This window comes from Schistocerca gregaria, chromosome 4, assembly GCF_023897955.1.
Source record: "Schistocerca gregaria isolate iqSchGreg1 chromosome 4, iqSchGreg1.2, whole genome shotgun sequence".
Taxonomy (NCBI): domain Eukaryota; kingdom Metazoa; phylum Arthropoda; class Insecta; order Orthoptera; family Acrididae; genus Schistocerca; species Schistocerca gregaria.
Window position 1 is genome coordinate 27,024,015 of NC_064923.1, and position 11,955 is coordinate 27,035,969.

Sequence of the window (11,955 nt, forward strand, 5' to 3'; positions counted from 1 at the left end):
TGTATTTGAAGGTGAAGGTGATTTTGTAGACATGTGTGAAAGACATGTTCTGAAATGCAAGTGGTGTTATTTGGAGAGCATTTCGTTTACGTGTCAGATGTGTAGCCAAGCAGTAATGGGTCGCCATAGCTGCAAATATTAGACGGTAATATGAAGTGTTGTCAGCTGAAGTCTGATGATCCAGACGACCGTAAGGATGAAGTACACAAAAGTACCGCTAGGCCGCGCCTCTTTAGCTCAGTGGCAGAGCACTGGTCTAGTAAACCAGTGCTCGTGAGTTCCATCCTCACAGGAGGCAGACGAATTTTGGATGTCAGTTGCGCGTCGTGGCCTTATAGCAAACAGTATCTGGGATGACGAACAATTAGCGAGAGGCGTTTTATTAAGAATTACTCTCAGATGTGATTAAGGCGAATGGCGCAGATAAAGCATTTGCCAAAGCGGTACAGCATAAGGTGGGATGGGGCAGTCTGAAATATATTTTATAGATGTATTTCTCACATATCTCAGAGCCTTCCGCGGATTTCGTCGTCGTCGTCGTCGTCGTCGTCGTCGTCGCCGCCACTTCTGCACAAGTAGCAAATGGCCATCGTACCAAATGCGGCGAGGGACGCCCTGTCTTACATTTCCGAATGCACAAAGTGTGTGGTCTAGTTTCCCAGTCTATATTTGGTAGGTCTCGTAGCAGGTTGAATGTGTCAAATGGGTGGGAAAGAGCAATGGGCAGCGTCTGTGTAGAACGAAAACACAACTCTTCAGTGGTGTGAGCGTTTTGAGATGAGTCGTATATAAGTTCCACTTGTTTGTCAGTTGTAATTATGTAATAGGCGTATTTAAACTGTTTTAGCATGTAATTATCTGAACTGTTTCTTATTTAAATTGTTTTGTTAATTAAATTGCATTGTGTATTATTGAGAAAGAGCGGGAAACCGCGCATAGATACATTTTGAGAAAGAGCGGGAAACAGCGCGCAGTAATACATCTGTAATGGTAGCAGGGATTGTCTGCACCAAAAACCATTGTTGGCGGCGAGACCGCACTTTTGTAGCATTGAGCGTTGGAAGCGAGCAGTTGCGAGTAAGATGTGAGACGAGGCAGTCGTAGCTAGCGAGACATGAGAGGAGGTCGCTGTAAGCGAGGTATGAATTAACACTTTGAAAGAAACGGTGTGCTCGCCAGCCACTCGCTATATGTAGCGCAATGCTAGTTTTTAAGAATTTTTGTAAAGAACTATACCCCTTGTAATTGTTTGTCAAGATCGTTCTCAGAATATAGTTAACTTCTACCAGATTAAATGCATTAAGAATTTTCTATCCCAAAATCATTCACGTAAATGCTTTACGGAATTTATTGTTATCTTAAAAGAAAAGTCTAAACTGAGCTTCAGCTTTTATCAAATCTAAATTAACTTCAACTTAAAGAATTCCAGTCACAAAGTATTATGAAACTCCACCAGCAGCTTATAATTATGTTAAAGAGAAGTAAGTATATTCATTCCACAGTTTGCTGTAGCAGTCAGATGGCGATCCAGTATAAATAATTAAAGGTAAGAATCAGTCTTAATAATTTCAGTTAACGACTGAGGGCCACGGCGACAACACTTTTTATGTTTCGTCGTAATAATCAGCAGGTAGTCTTGACAGAGCAGCAGTTAAAAGATTTTAAGAGACGCAGCGTTCAGTCAGCAAGCAAACGTTCATCCAATATTAGACGGGAAAGTTTCACTTGGCGATATCCATTCAGTACGACATTTTAGTGAATCTACTGTGGATATGAATATACTGACTTTGATAATAGTGTGAATAAGTTACTGTTAAGTGGCGCAACGCATATACTAAAGTGTATAACTTTTATTCACAGGTCATCGGCAATTCTGTTTGCTTTATTGATTCGGCGTTGAAAAGTGTTTGTTCAGTGTTGAATCCGCTTTGAACAGTGATATATTTTGTTGCGTGTGATGATTATAGACAATGTCCCGCAGAATACTTACTCGTTCTCAAACTGATAAAACTGTACAAAATACTGACGAGAGATTCTTTTCTGGAATAGTCAGTAATAATACGTGTGAAAACCCTGATTCTGAAACGTTAGGTGAACAGACATTTAATAACTGTAACAATATGGAAGCGTTTAACGAACAAGTAACTTCAGAAATGCCCACAGACAATGAAACGGTAGTGCAAAATAATTTGGCATTAAATACAACAGACGGTACACAGTCACAAATTCCGCATAGTAGACATAACAGTTTCAGTAACGAAACCACTACAATGCAGTCAGACAGAGAGACTCCATTATGCACTGATGTAGATTCAAACGGTACACAGCTACACAAACTGCGTAGCAGATCCAACAGTTCTCATGACCAAAATTCCGAAATTACGGAAAACGTGACGCAGTCACAATCATCTGAGGATGTTCAAATGAACACAGATCTACAGCCTTTAACAACGAATACAAATACACACAGAAGTCAATCCGAAACGGATCCAATAATGGCATTTTTGCTACAAATGAGACAAGACATGAATCAAACTTTAACAGAGGGTCACAAGAATTAGAAAAAAGGTCACAAGATCTAAAAAACGAAATTAAGGCAGAACACGCACACACAGATCAGAAATTAGACAACATGTACCAAAATCTAAAACACGAAATCAAAGTAGAAATTCAAACAGTCGCTGAAAAATGTTCACAATCAACACAAGAATTACGCGACAAAATTCAAGAAATATCCGATAACCAAGCAACATTTGCAGTTAGTATACGGGAAACAATGACTGGTGCGATCGCAGGATAAAGAACGAAAGGAATTACTACAAACAATCACTAAACAGCGTCAGGACGACAAAAAGAAAGTGTTTGCCCAGGGCAAAACATATGTAGACAATCACATACAGTCGATCTCGGAAGAAATCGAAACGGTCAAAGAAACAAATAATCAAATACAAGACAGGCTTACAGAAATCCAAACACAGACAATCGATGTGAAAACTTCTACAGACACTGAAATCCAGAATGTTAAAGATAAATTAACAGAGGACGTTCAGACACTAACTGACAAAATAGAACACATAAAAATTAACCATGACACAGAAAATTTAAAGGCAGATTTTAAGAAAGTCACCAAAAGCAACCGTAAATTACGAAACGAACTGACAGAAAAGATCAATGAACTCACAACAAGAATAGATCTTTTAGATACTAACAATGACGAGAGATCAGACGACACTGCACCAGTCCCAGTGCAACAGAACTCTAATAGTAATAACACGCCATTGACAAATATACAACAAACTATCACAGATCTAAAATCGCGTAATGATTCATTGCATCAGCAAATAAATTCTCTACAGCAAGAGATAGCGGACGCACAAGAAACCGCCGCACATAATCATTTTCAACAGAACACACACCGCTACGAAATGCCTCAGATCCATAATACATATAATGTTGGTAGACTTCAGAGAGTAAGAGATTTTACCCAGGAAGAAAGACACCCGAATCCATATTCAAGACAATACGACAACACTTACACACACAGACATGACAGTTTTGATCACAAACATTTTCTTTCAGTTAGAAAGTTTAAAACATTTAAAAACGACAGGGCGCAAATACATCCGTTGGATTTTATCCAACAGTTCAGGGGAGCACTTCCATCATCATGGCCAGTACAACATAAGTTAGAATTTATTGTCAGTTTTCTTGAAGGAGAACCAGCACGACGAATGCGACCAATTGCTAGACAATGTTTTTCCGTAGAAGCATTTGAGGAAGCATTTTTATCAGCATATTGGTCTGACACTACACAAAACAGCATCAAAGATCGGCTACTTAGTTTGCCAAACTTTGAAAATTCTACCTTTCCAACAATCACACAATTTTTCGAGTACATGGTGGAACAGAACCAGTACCTCAACGAGCCATACAGTCAATCGGCATTAATACAGCTTTGCATTTCAAAACTGCCCAGAGCTTTGAAAGTGTCATTACTGACAGGGCAACAAAAGGACAATGTATCCACTTTTAGAGACATCTTACAACTATTAGAAGCACACCAGGCAGACTACGCATTTGTTAACAAAAATTTTTCACGACAGAACGGAAAACAAACAAACTCAGCTACTTTTGAACAAACACGATTTGGTAATAACAATCCGAGTAAACGCTTTCGCAGCGAAAATGACAACGAAAACAGGAGTAATGAAAAACATTATACTGACACGGTAAATTTATATTCAGGACAGCAACAGAATCCGAGACTTAACACGCAACCGAATAGGTCAAATTTCCATATGAATCATCGCTCAGATAATGCGACCGGGGAAGGCCATTACGCGGGTCGACCGCAAAATGAACAAAAACAAACGTTTCTACGGGGTGCAGGTGGGCTGCCGTACAGTCACAGTTATAACGACAGGAGAAAAGAAAACGAACACAGACCGCCGAGGACGTTCCACAATGACAGTTTTAACGGAAACTACAACAGGGCCCAACAGCTGCGTTACCGTATGAATGTACCAGACACCAGATTTCATCCACCAGACACTGCTAATAATCAAAACGGCAGAACTGTACAGTTGATAGAACACATACCAAACTCCCAAGCTGAAAATCACATATCGGAAGAATTATGACTAGAGAAAACCTGCAATGAATCTCTTAATGTCGATACTATGAAATCACACAGAGAAAACATAACGACCGAAAATGCCATTACATTTGACGACGTGAGAGACACATTGTTACAGGAAAAACCAATCCTACAGAAAACAATATATCACCCAATAATAGAGATAAATTTACAGTCGCACAATATTTTAGCGATAATTGATTCAGGTTCACCTATGTGCGTAATTAACGAAGACACATTTAACAGATGCAATAGCAATAATGATTACCCAGTATTTCCTTTAAACAGAACGAAGGTCAAGGGAGCTTTTGCAGGAAAAGGCATTGAAGTTAAAAGACAGACACAATTAACATTTGTTTTTGCAGGGAAAACGTTCCACAGTGATTGTTGGATAGTTCCGAATTTACCAACAGACATGATATTAGGAATAAATTTTCTTGTTCAGTACGATGCGAAGATTGACTACAAATCGTCATACCTCACACTACAAAAGGAAAACAGGGAAGTGATCGTAATATTTCAAAACACAGTATCCTCCGAAGAACAAAATATGCACAGGATCGAGATTATTACTGATTCTCAAGATAACGATTGTTATATCGCACTATACACGAACACACTTAATAATGACTTGGTAGAGGAACAGGAGTACAATATGTTCGAGACAATTACACGCAAGGTAGACAATAGTGTAGCAAAATGCGACGCAGAACGCACAGAACTTGAAAATATTCTGGTACAACACAAAGCAGTTTTTGCCAATGTTCCAGGAACAATGACAGGATTTATGTACGAATTTCAGGTGAAACCACACGAAACTTTCAAAGCAAAGCATTATCCAATCCCACACATACACACAGAAGCAGTTAAGAAAGAATTACGAGCAATGATCGATCAAGGAATAATAGAACCAACAGCCAGCCAATATATAAATCCACTACACATTGTTGAAAAGAAGGATGGATCACTACGTTTAGTTTTAGATTCACGTCAAGTTAATAAAATAATCATTACAGAAACCGACCGACCATAGACGTTAGAAGAGTTACTGCAAAAATTTCATGGCACCTCCATTTATACTACACTCGACCTCAAATCAGGGTTTTGGCAAATCCAACTACACCCAAATTGCCGAAAATATACGGCATTCCTTTGCTTTGGGGAATGCTATCAATTTTGTAAACTTCCGTTTGGACTAACGATTTCGTCTGCCGCCTTTATACGAGGCATGAATACTATTCTACCACAAGATCTGAAAAACAAAATTACTACATATGTTGATGACATTTTAATTGCAGCAGAAAACTGGGGACAACACAATCATACTCTTCAACAATTACTGAATACATTCGAGCAGAATGGTATAACTATAAACTTGCGTAAATCTGAATTTGGTAAAGCGTCAATAAAATTTCTAGGGCACATTATCTCACAAACAGGTATCGCACCAGACCCTGACATATTGCAAGCACTGAAAGACATCGACGTGCCAACAAACAAAAAGGAACTTCGGAGCTTTTTAGGTCTTATCAATTATTTTAGAAAATTTATCCACTACAAAGCATTAGACACGCCCTTGCTATACCAGCTTACAAGTAAAAACACACTTTGGTCATGGAATGAAGACGTTGAAGCTGAATTCGAGAACTTGAAAGAAGCGTTATTAAAAGCACCTTTGTTATCACACCCTGACCCAACACATAACTTTTCCGTTGCAACAGATAGTTCAACCACAGCACTAGGAGTACATATTTTCCAAGAAATAAAGGAAGAAGATAAGACAGTCGTGAAACACATTGCTTTTGCAAGCAGGATACTTTCTCCAGCAGAGCGCAATTATTCTGTAACAGAATTAGAGACACTATGTGTAATTTACGCTTTTAAGCGATTCCGTCATTTTCTATATGGCCGACATACAACAATATATACCGATCACCGAGCAATCCAGTTTTTATTGTCAGCAAAACTTACGCAGGATAGATTAAGCCGCTGGAAATTATACTTACAAGAGTTTGATTTTACCATTATACACATTCCAGGCACGCAGAATACTGTTGCCGACGCATTGTCGAGGTCCATTCACAATAAACGCATGGGGAAAGAAAATACCTTTTGCTACAACAACCATAGTATTATGTATATTAAACAAGTAGCTTTCGAAAACTTTATATCAGCAGCATTACAGGATATAGAGAGAGAACAGCAGAAAGATGAAACACTGAAAGAGATTGTAACGCTTTGGAAAGACAGAAGTAACGCTAAAGTCAGACTTCATTACACTGTACATCAAAATATACTCTTTATTCGATCATACCGAGACGGTAATAATTGGCTTTTATGCATTCCGGAAGGGATCGTAAATAAACTGATATGGTATACACATCTAAGTTATGGACACTACGGAGCGAGGAAATGCTTTCTGATTCTGCGACAAAATTGCCACTTTAATAACATGGAAAAACACATAAGAAAAGTAATAGCATCATGCAAGATATGTCAAAAAGCTAAATCATCAACAGTGTCACACATTCCACCATTGTATCCCATCATACCAGTTAAGTTAAGACACATGGCAGCAGTGGATCTTTTCGGTCCAATCCCAAGAACAAATAATGGTTATAGTTATATTTTTGTAGCTGTAGAACTAACATCCAAATTTGTAACATTTTCTCCACTAAGGAAAGCAACAGCAAGAACAGTATCAAGAACGTTTGTAAGAGATTTTCTATCAGTAGTAGGACGTGTACAGAAGGTTATTTCGGATAACGGTCCGCAGTTTAGGTCAGTCGTATGGAAGAAAATGTTAGAAAGTAAGAACATAACACCTGTTTACATATCAAGATATCACAGTTCTTCCAACCCATCAGAAAGAATAATGAAAGAGATCGGGAAGTTATGCAGAATTTATTGTCATAAAAGACATACAACATGGGATAAATATATTTTACAGTTTCAAGAAGTGATAAATGCAATACCCAATGAATCTACGATGCTATCACCAACCGTAATACTGACAAATAAAGACCCACCGAACAAAATTACCGAACTAATTACTTTTCCTAAGATGCGTAGGCTTCGACATTGTGAAATAATAGACACAGCATTAGCAAACACTAAAAGAGCTGCAGATCGGCGGAAGAAACAACAGAAGCAGGTAAGTCGACTACAGAAGTACGAGATTGGCGACAAAGTACTGATTCGCACTCATTTTCTTTCCAACAAAGGTAAGCACAGATGCCGTAAATTCGAACTTCTGTATGCAGGCCCTTACAGAGTTCGTAATATTCCACACGCTAATGTAGTGCATGTGGAAACGCTACGTAAGAAGAAATCATTAGGGAATCATCATGTATCCAACGTGAAACATTTCTTGACTTAAATTTTTGCATTTCAGCTGACGAAAGGACGGCGTGACACGTAAGTATGCAACAATGGTAGTTTCAGCGCGCTTCAGTAACAAACAAAGCCGCGACACGCAGCGGGCCGCTAATATTTCACCGTACCTTAAAGAACATAGCAGTACTTAATGATGCTACGCCAGCCAAGACAAATAAAAACACGAGAAACATTTCCTAACTTAAAGAGAACATGCAGACAACGACACGACGTATGAATTTGTGCACTGAGAGCTCATAAATGAAAGAAATTTTTTTTATAACGTGACATAATTACTTAAGAAAATGTCGATTTTTGCAATAGCTAAACTGATAATATAGATCGTTCATTAATCAATTATTTTAGTGGTAACATTAACATGTACTCTTTATTCCAGAATGCAGCATTGTTGTCACACGTCATCAAAATGAAACGTAGTTTTAGTTAGAATAAGGATGTGAATCTTTAGCTCACGCAGATAGCTGACGCTAATTGTCATTACAGAAATTTTATAGGTCATGCCGGGAGCTGACGTGATTTTGCAGCAGTTAATATTATGATAAAGTGTTTTATAGGTCATGCCAGGAGCGGACGACAAGTACCAGAAGATGTTTATTGAAGTCATGCCGTGCACTGACGATAATTAATACTGAATGTTTTATAATAAGTCATGCCGTGCGCTGACGTTAATTAATGCTGAATGTTTATAACAGGTTATGCAGAGAGTTGACACAGATGCAGAAGAAGAATGTGTATGTTATGTTAGTATATAAGAAATGTATAATGTTAAGAAATAATTTTGCTAACATGTGACACATTGCAACACTATGGATGGGGACCACACATTACAATGTCTAACCAGAATAATGTTTACCTTAATTTTCAGCTGAAAAAGAATACTTTAAATAATTTTATGACAGTAATTTTATTGTATATTATGACCTGACATTTGACGACTCATAACTGACGACTACACCCCTGAATGGAAGATAAAATTTTAGGACAGTAAGTCAAGAAATGCATTGTCAACAAAATTTATAATTAATGATGTAAGAAACTAAGATATGTAAATACAGAATAAGTAATAATGTACTTGTCTATAACAAATCTGTATACTATCAAATACTGAATAAGTAGGAACTTTTATGTCTTTTATATATGGGAATAATTTTCTGGAAGAATTCTTAAATTAAAACTACATATTGTTACAAATTACGACACAACATATTTTGTCATAGGGAAAATTATTTGGTAGTCAAATTATGGTACCAACAATGTCCGTGAACCCATTGCCAAAACAATTTTACCCGTACCTTAATTCCTGTGCATCCCCATGGTTATTGAGCACAGAATCAGTGAATTGTGAAACACGTGACTTCAACCAATGATGTTCTCGACGAGGTGTTTGCATACCTAGATGCACACCACAGCCCGATGTATGTCAATTGGTGCCTGCATACCTAGATACACACCACAGTATGATGTACGACAATAGGTGTTTGCATACCAAGATGCACACCACCAACTTTAATGGACCATTGGAGATGGAACTTAATCCTGATGTGGCTGCGGCAACTCAGGCTATTCGATGACGTACTTAGTGTTTGGGTACACTAAAACTATGGAGCAAGGCGATGATGGAACCACATGGCGAAACCTGGTGTTGTGCTATGTGAGGGAAAGGAACAGACTTTTGAGTGCATTCACAGACAGTTGCCAGTGCTTTGACCATGCTATCCAATTCCTTTTGTACCTTCCTTAATTGTGGTACTAAGAGATGCCAATTTGAATTAAATGTTTCATAATGTAAACTTTCAATTGCTTCATATGATCTGTATATTGATTTTCACATTTACTCTTATTCTTGTTGTTAAATTTAAGGGAACCAAATTTTACTTGATGTACAATTCCTACTAAAACCCTTTCTATTTACATATTCTCTTTATTAGAGATAGACAAATCATTTCGTATGACAGCATTTGTGTATACACTTTGTTCAAACTATTTTCTATAATCAAATTTTATACTTATGTTGAGTCCATATGACTCAACAACGTAGTAAAATTTTAAGAAAGCCGAGTAGCGGCATATGTAATTATGTAATAGGCGTATTTAAACTGTTTTAGCATGTAATTATCTGAACTGTTTCTTATTTAAATTGTTTTGTTAATTAAATTGCATTGTGTATTATTGAGAAAGAGCGGGAAACCGCGCATAGATACATTTTGAGAAAGAGCGGGAAACAGCGCGCAGTAATACATCTGTAATGGTAGCAGGGATTGTCTGCACCAAAAACCATTGTTGGCGGCGAGACCGCACTTTTGTAGCATTGAGCGTTGGAAGCGAGCAGTTGCGAGTAAGATGTGAGACGAGGCAGTCGTAGCTAGCGAGACATGAGAGGAGGTCGCTGTAAGCGAGGTATGAATTAACACTTTGAAAGAAGCGGTGTGCTCGCCAGCCACTCGCTATATGTAGCGCAATGCTAGTTTTTAAGAATTTTTGTAAAGAACTATAACCCTTGTAATTGTTTGTCAAGATCGTTCTCAGAATATAGTTAACTTCTACCAGATTAAATGCATTAAGAATTTTCTATCCCAAAATCATTCACGTAAATGCTTTACGGAATTTATTGTTATCTTAAAAGAAAAGTCTAAACTGAGCTTCAGCTTTTATCAAATCTAAATTAACTTAAACTTAAAGAATTCCAGTCACAAAGTATTATGAAACTCCACCAGCAGCTTATAATTATGTTAAAGAGAAGTAAGTATATTCATTCCACAGTTTGCTGTAGCAGTCAGATGGCGATCCAGTATAAATAATTAAAGGTAAGAATCAGTCTTAATAATTTCAGGTAAAGACTGAGGGCCACGGCGACAACACATTTTATGTTTCGTCGTAATAATGAGCAGGTAGTCTTGACAGAGCAGCAGTTAAAAGATTTTAAGAGACGCAGTGTTCAGTCAGCAAGCAAACGTTCATCCAATATTAGACGGGAAAGTTTCACAGTGACCGTGTGGCCTAATGGCTAAAGCGTCGGACTTCGTATCCGAAGATTGCGTGTTTGATTCCTCTCACGGTCGTGTTTTTACAGATCTGAAAAAGAAACATACCGTTTTAGTGTAGCACTTGAGCAGTACGAAACCGTGTGAATGTTGCTATTGTCCATTTTCTGCTTGGAGATGCTCTTGAGCTTGAAAAACGCACAACAGGACCGGTGTTAACTAGCGAATTGGTTTGCATATTGCCGTCGCCGCGTGTTTTTTACTGGCATTTGCACATCTAAAATAACGTCTGAAAGTAACTCGTTCGGCTTATGAGTCATATCAAGTATGTGAGTTAATTTTGACGGAACTAGCTCTGCAGGTTGTCATGCAATTCTGTTACCTCTCAGAAATGATTATGAAATAAAAGTGAACTACGTGACGAATGTGACGTTAGGACAACATTAGGCAACATGGAGAGGTTCTGTATGGGACCAATCAACCCAAACGAGTACTGTGTGACGTGCTAACCGGCATGTATTCACCGAGGCAGCGCGGCTAGCTCAGTCACTAGAGCATAAGGCTCTTAATCCCAGGGTCGTGGATTCGAAAGGAATTTTGTTCCTCTGCAGATGTAACTTACCGTTTTTCTGATTAACGTGATGTAATGGAAATAGCAACTTTAAACTTTGCCTACGTCTCCGTCAGTCGCAAGGAAACTGTATTTGAAGGTGAAGGTGATTTTGTAGACATGTGTGAAAGACATGTTCTGAAATGCAAGTGGTGTTATTTGGAGAGCACTTCGTTTACGTGTCTGATGTGTAGCCAAGCAGTAATGGGTCGCCATAGCTGCAAATATTAGACGGTAATATGAAGTGTTGTCAGCTGAAGTCTGATGATCCAGACGACCGTAAGGATGAAGTACGCAAAAGTACCGCTAGGCCGCGCCTCTTTAGCTCAGTG

General features: G+C 38.2%; 1 non-coding gene across 1 annotated transcript; it reads left to right on the forward strand.

The window, feature by feature from the left end:
* Positions 1-226: 226 nt before the first annotated feature.
* Positions 227-298, forward strand: Trnat-agu (transfer RNA threonine (anticodon AGU)). Its single transcript has one exon. It is a non-coding gene; the product is annotated as a tRNA-Thr (tRNA).
* The last annotated feature ends 11,657 nt before the right edge of the window (positions 299-11,955 follow it).